Source organism: Cricetulus griseus, chromosome X, assembly GCF_003668045.3.
Source record: "Cricetulus griseus strain 17A/GY chromosome X, alternate assembly CriGri-PICRH-1.0, whole genome shotgun sequence".
Classification (NCBI taxonomy): Eukaryota; Metazoa; Chordata; class Mammalia; order Rodentia; family Cricetidae; genus Cricetulus; species Cricetulus griseus.
The window spans coordinates 113585373-113592647 of record NC_048604.1 but is presented as its reverse complement, the minus strand read 5'-3'; the positions used below and the strand labels follow the sequence as shown (position 1 = coordinate 113592647).

At 44.5% G+C, this 7275-nt stretch overlaps 1 pseudogene; it reads right to left on the bottom strand.

The window, feature by feature from the left end:
- Positions 1-233: 233 nt before the first annotated feature.
- Positions 234-1610, bottom strand: LOC113837759 (annotated as a pseudogene).
- Between the last annotated feature and the right edge of the window lie 5665 nt (positions 1611-7275).

The window sequence follows — 7275 nt, the reverse complement described above, 5'->3', positions numbered from 1 at the left end:
AGCTGGGGTCCCAGTCAGCTTCTGGGCTTGGAGTTCAGGAAGAAGCAGGTTGTAGAAAGGGCTGCAGGCCAGCTCTTTCCAGTCAGGTTCAGGTCAGGCTTGGACATTCCTTTGTCAGCAGACCCTGCACAGCACTGCCCTAGGTCCTCAGCCTCTGGGACTAATGGGGCTTAGTGCTGCCTAGGGCAGTGCCTATTCAGATCTGGGCACCCAGATGTCAGGCATGGCTTTCCTCAGCTCTGCTCCAGGCTGTCCTCAGTGGGCTATACCATGGTGTAGCTGCCCTGGCTAGTGGAGAGCTGCTGGCTGAAGACAGATGTGGTGCACTTTGGTTTCACCTGCTTGATCCCCTTGCCTTCTTCCACATAGCCAATGATGGAGAGATGCTGAATCTGGCTACACACCACACTACCCAGCTTAAGCAGCTTGGGGCGCTAAGTGGGAGGTGGAGATGGGCTGGGAGCTTCCTGAGGGCCAGATGCGCTCTCCTGGGGCAGAGCAGACTCAACAGCCTGGGTCAGCTCAATGCAATATTCAATGAGGCCACTCATCAGCTCAATCTGCTTGGAGTAGATCCTCAGTAACTTGTTGATAGGAGTGCCCTCACTGTCACCATCAAACTCTAGCCACAGGACAGGCTCCTCCTCCTCCTCCTCCTCCTCCTCCTCCTCCTCCTCCTCCTCCTCCTCCTCCTCCTCCTCCTCCTTCCTCCTCCAGACTGATAGCCAGAGTCACTGGTTTGCACCCACACCAATGCAAGAAGCCCTGGGCTGGCTTGTCGACTTCACCATGGCAGAAGGCACACCCATAGAAGGGCAGCTCATAGCACTTGAGGAGGTAGGCGTGATAGTGGCAACCCAAGGTGGTCTCATGCTCACTGTCACTGCCTTTGGCTTCCTTTACCTGGCGGTAGGCATTCAGCCGACCTTGCTCACCCAGCCCAGTCTTGGCCCCACTGCTCCGGAAGGCATCAAAGAGGACATGGCCTCATTTGCAGAGGTGGGCAGGGAAGGAGTCCAACTTCTCCCTCAGAGTGCAGGCAGCAGGCTGGTCAGGCTGGTAAGGCCCAAGCTGCGCACAGCACACGAGGGCACCCAGCACCTCACAGTCCTTCAGGTCACAAGGGTACCGAGCAGTCAGCACATTGCCCTTGGCTTCCTCATAGAACAGACAACAGACGCAAGACCTCCTCATCATAGATCTGGAGCTCTCAGCACTTTGGGAAAAACATTCCTTCGGAACTGAAGGGAAGGCTCATCCATGGCCACATCATCGTCAGAGGCTTTGGTGAAGTGCAGCAGCAGCTCTGGCTGCTGGTGGCCCAGCTTGTAGGGCTGGTGCTTGAGTTTCAACTGCACCTCTACAAGAGGGGAGACAAGCCAGAGTGCACAGGTCTCCAGGACCACATCTGGGAGCTGCAGGACCTCATGGACTGTGCGGTGCAGTTCATGGGCACTGATAGAGGACAGATTCTCCACAGCCAGGGGCACTACTGTGTCATCAGCCAGGTACACCAGGACATCAGCTTAGGCTCCCACGGAGGAAACTCTGCTTTGGTGGGACTGCTCCACAGGGTCGGACTGCCCTGTGTTACCTTGGGCCCCATTCATCTCGCAGGGTCACAGAGCTTGCCACCGCACGCCAGAATGCCACCCGATTCAGGGCTCCAGCTCTGGACCCACCACCACGCCTGCCATCGGAGTCTCAGACTCCTGATGAGGATCAGTATGCAGGTGTTGCACCAGTGAAACTTTTTTTAGCCACTGTATCTAATACTTTCCATTTCCATTCTAACACCTTTTGCTACACCCCTATTTACTTCACTCTTAAAACTTTGAAATAATCTGGCAATGTTATGGGGGGTCTCTCAGATCTTGTCTTCGTGAAAAAAAAACAAACAACAATTTAGTCAAGAGACATAGACAGTTTGAGCAGAAGTTAATTTAGCAAAGCTAAGCGAACACTGCAAAGAGAGATTAGAGTGGGTTGCCCCAAGGCAGGGAGCAGCCTAATATAGGTTGTAAATTACGGGTTTTAAAGTTGTTTATTAATAGTTGTGATAATATTTGACTATTTATGTGGTGGTGGCATATCCATAGGTGCCCTTGTTTTCTATCCTAAATCGTTGTGGATCTGATCCCCCTTTCAGAATATCTTCTCCCATGGTCCCCACAAATGGGGAGGGCCTTCAAATCAGCAATGCAGGTGATATTACAACGATGTCAGATATTTTGAGGTTGGAGATCCCTTTTTATTTTATATGCATGTGTGATATATTGAGAACCATCTAACTGAAGCTTCATGGATATTTTTCTTATTTTACTTTTTTGAGTTTTTGAGACAGGGTTTCTCTGTGTAACAGTCTTAGCTGTCCTGGAACTTGCTTTGTAAACCAGGCTGGCCTCGAACTTATAGAGATCTGCTTGCCTCTGCCTCCCAAGTGCTGGGATTAAAGGCATGCACCACCATCACCTGGCCTTCTTCAAGGACATTCATCCACAATTGGACATTCTGATCTTCAGACACAGTTATCAAGATATAGCTGCAGTTTTGCTCTGTTCTCGGATACCTAACTCTTTGCCTACGCTGTATCAATTCCAAGCTGTGAGTCCTTACTCAAATTCCCAAATTCTTGACCTCTCCATTTAACACTAACCTTCTTTTAAACACTAACATTTGTGTTTACCAGAGTAATAAGTAAATGGTAAACAAATAAATAAACTAGAGATTCACTTCTTTATTGCCCTTGCTATTTTTCACTCCTCCCCGTAAGACACAAACTTCACAGGTACAGGGACATTTGTTTGCTTTATCTCTTACTGTCATGTTCTGTAACTAGAACAATGCCTCTACATAGTCCACACAATAAATAATTGTTGAATGAATAAAGACATGCTGGTGTAGCCATTTTAATATCTGACAAAAGATACTTCGAACCAAAACTAACCAGAAGAGTTAGGGAAAGACACTACATATTCATCAAAGGAAAAATCCACCAAGAGGACATTTCAATTCTTAACATCTATTCCCCAAACACAAGGCCACCCAAGTTTGTAAAAGAAACACTACTACAGCTTAAATCACACATTGATGCTCATACATAGATAGTGGGAGACTTCAATACCCCACTCTAACCAACAGACAGGTCAACCAGACAAAAACTAAATAGATGTTGGAGCTAACAGACATTTTAAACCAAATGGACCTAACAGACATTTACAGAACATTTTACCCAAACACAAAAGAATACACCTTCTTCTCAGCATCTCATGGAACTTTCTCCAAATTTGACCACTACATACTTGTTTGTACACAAAGCAAGTCTCTTTGTGATGTTTGTGTATTGCTTGTTAGGAAATTTTCTGTGGATCTGATAGTTGTGGCCACTGGGGGTTCCAGATTAAATGAGTTTCTGCATATTGGAAGCTGACCCTTGGGAATGGGGATAGGCTAAGGGTCTGGAGGGGTTTGCAGAAAGGAGGAGAGCAGAGTGTCTAACCAGGATCTGCTGATTTTGTCTCCTTGGAATGGGGGACACAGTGAAGAGAGGTCAGACCAGAGGGTTGCTATAGTGCTGGGGATGAGATTTGAGAGTTGGATCTGGATGAGTACAAGGAGAGGGAAGATCTATAGGCAGCCTGCTTGCTTCCCTGGCAGGAGTGGCCTGTGGGTTAACAGGAGGTGCCCGCTGGAGTTGGGGGCTGGGATAAAGCTACATGTGGGGAAGAAGGTTTCTGGGATTTACAGGAGATGTGATGGGGGAAGGAAGGCTTACAGCAGATGCTCTGTTGCAGAGCTAGGGATGAGACTGGAGGATTGGGTTTGGAGAGGAGAGAGTAGAGGTCTGTTACTTAGCTGTTTCCCTGATCTGCTCAGCTGGTGTGTTTCCAGAGAATGCTTGCTGGTGTTAGAGGCATACTGGGATGAGTTGGGGGGAAGGAAGATTGGAGGAGAAGGTCTTTGTGATCCTTTGGGGATGGGGTCAGAGAGGAAAGGGAATCCACAGCAGGTGTTCTGCTACAGAGCTGGGAATGAGACTGGGGAATTGGTTCTGGAGGAGAGGTGAGGATCTGCAGCCAGTCTGCTTCCCTGAGAGGAGTTCTAAGAGTCTGCTTTAAACTATTCAGTTCTTCTGTGGATTTAAAATGTACAGATGTAGGTAATTGGAGCACTCAGGAAATAATCCATCTTTCTCAGAACCCTGGCCCAGGTGTCTGGGGAAGCAACTCATCTTTCTGAATTCTCCAGTGGCAAATTTACCAGTTCCTTTTAGGAAAGCAAGAGGACTCTGAGATTACTTTCTTCTAGCTAGCACACTCCCATGTCCACCCCCAACAGAGTCATAGGGTATGGGCTGGAAAGAAGAGGAGACTGTTTTTACCAGACAGCTTGCCAATATCCTCAGGTCCCTCGCTCCCAGAAGATGCATAGCCCTCAGTACTGCCAGAAATCTTGAGGAACATCTGGTCAGGCGTTGGAACTCTTCCGGCAGTGTTTTGAGTAGCTATTTAAACTTTTCAGGACTTTAAGTGCTTGGCTCTTTAATTAAAACAAAACAAAATGAAACAACAGCATATATATCTCTATCTATATATATATCTATATCCACATCTACATCTTCACACATTAAAATCATTGTAACATAACCTTCCAGGTGGTAGAAAAGCAAGCCTGGATTGGAACAGTGCTTTCAGTCCCTGGAATCACACCAAACAAGCCTGAAGAGAAAGGAAAGCCCTATACACTTGTGACATGTTCTAGCCAGGACTCTCTCTTTGGGCCCTGATGTCCTCATATGGAAAGGAAAGATGTCTTACAACAGTAGAAAACATATTTGAAGCACTGGTAGTTTAAGGACCATGGAAGCAAAAGAAATAAAAATATGAAGTAGTCTCTAAAATGCTAAGTGGCCTTATCAAAAGTACAACAGTCATCTCGAGCCCTATATATTTTGAGACAGTCTTTCTCAGGCTGACCCACAACTCCCTAAGTGGTTGACATCCACACTACTTCTGAGCTATAATCATAGCCATTTTGCCTTTTTGAGACAGGTTCCTACTATATCATTCAGTCTAGCCTTAAACTCACAATTATCCTACCTGTGGTTCCTGATTACAATGCCAAGCTTAGTTATCTGCTAATTTTCTACTCTACCATCTTCAAGGTTTGTTTCTTCCATCTTCTTTTCTTTCTATTAATTCCCACGGACAATCCCTAAAAGCCAAGAATTATGTGATTGGAGGTGAATTTATCCCAACAGTCCTCTGGTCTGTGGATGTCTAGAATGTAAGTCAGGTGAACCAACCACAGCCACAGAATTGTAGTAGGGGGTTGTGTGACCACTGTTGGCCACCACCTGCTTGGGCAAGCCCAGCATGGTGACCACAGAGCCACTGAAACACTGCTTGGTGTTCTCTCTGAACAGCAGTGCCATAAACTTCAGACCAATAAGAGTGCAGGCTTTTTTTGTCCTGGTGAGCATAGATAACATAATATATGAGTGTCCAAATAATGCCAGAAGAATAAAGGGACAGACACATAGAAGAATCACAGGACCCTTGATAAACAGACCATTCAAGTAGTGTTCCCCAATTAACAGTCAACCCCAAGGCTAATTGAGGTCAAAATAGGATTCTTTTAATTAGTGGATACCTCTCTTATTCCTGCATACTTTCTTTTTTCTTCTATTCTTATCCCCCCTCTGGTTTACTTGATTATAATCCTCCACAGTCTCCAAACCTATGGACTACAAGAGTATCTAAGCCTTCCTTTCCTAGCTACTTTACACATCTTCATCTTTTCTTTTGAAAGTTCATCTAATACTTAATTTTTGTCTTTTCCCACTCCTCATCCCTTTTAAATATTTATTTTAAATCATGTATTATGTGTGTGGGTATGTTCACGTGCGTGCTGGTGTCCTTGGAGGTCAGAGGCACTGAATTCTCTGGAGCTGGTGCTACAGTCAATTGTTAGTTCTTGGAACTGAACTCAGATCCTCTGCAAAAGCAGTATGCTCTATTAACTGCTGAAGTATTTATCCAGCCCTAACTCCTAAATTTATTAATCAAAATCGTTGTATAGTTCATATTATCTTTGGTTGTTTTTCCTCCAACAGTTACTATAGTTAAAGAGGTCACTGTTACTAATTGACTAGTATGACAATTGCATAGTGATAATACATAACAGCTGTGGTTGCTCTCTTAGTAAATATTTGACTCGGGGAATAATATAGAGCTTACACCAGGGACACTGAGATCCTGGACTAAGGAATTATTTTCCAAACTACACCCTGTATTCTACTGAATCCAAGTCCCAATTGAACATTGCAAATACTTCAACTGAAAGAATGCAGCTGATAGCAACAAACCAAGCAACAAAATAAAACCAGATGCATAAATCTCAATACAGTAATGAAAGAAACATGAAATCTAATCAAAAATGATTAACCCTACAGTAACAGCATTTAGTCAAAGTGAGTTAGATGAAATTCCAGACTGAGAACTCAAAAGAAATATGTTCAAAGACACAAATAACTGAACAAAAAAGGAAGACAGTGGATGAAAGGAAAGAGAAATTCAACAAGGAGCTAGAACTTCTGAACAAAAAAACAATCTGGAATTCTGGAAAAGAAACGCAGTAGGCCAAATAAAACTCTGCATAAAGTTTTAGCAATAGACTGTATCAAGGAGAGAATAGGATGCCTGAGCTTAAAGATAAGGGAGATGAACTGGAACGATGCAACAAAGACAAAGGATTCCAAGGTACATGCGCAACTCTAAAAAGACCAAATATACAGGTTATAGGGATAAAAGAAAGACAAGAATCGGAAAAGAACCATGTCATCATGTCTTAATTAAAACAAAGAAACTATATTGAAGACAGTAAAAGGAACAGCAAGTCACATATAAAGGCAAGCTCATCAGAAGACCAGATTGTTTTGTTGTGGGGTATCCACCAGAGGAGACTGCTGGGACATGGGTTTAAATCAATAGGAAGTCTTTGTTAGCCAGCTGGTGACTATACTAGGTGTTCAGGATCCCAATGTAGACCTGAGCCTTTCTTTCACAGGGGGAGCTTTTAAGCACAAAAACCATGCTCAGGGTTGACACATTTCAGTTAACAAGAACAGTTAGCCAGAAGCAGAACTACAGAAGCCAAAAAGCAAGGTTAGTACATTTAAAGAGTGTCGCAGAGCTAGGTCATTTGATGGATTGGGTCTTTCATTTACTTTTGGCAGGTGACGCTGTTTACATGCTGAGTTTTATGGCCTGACTG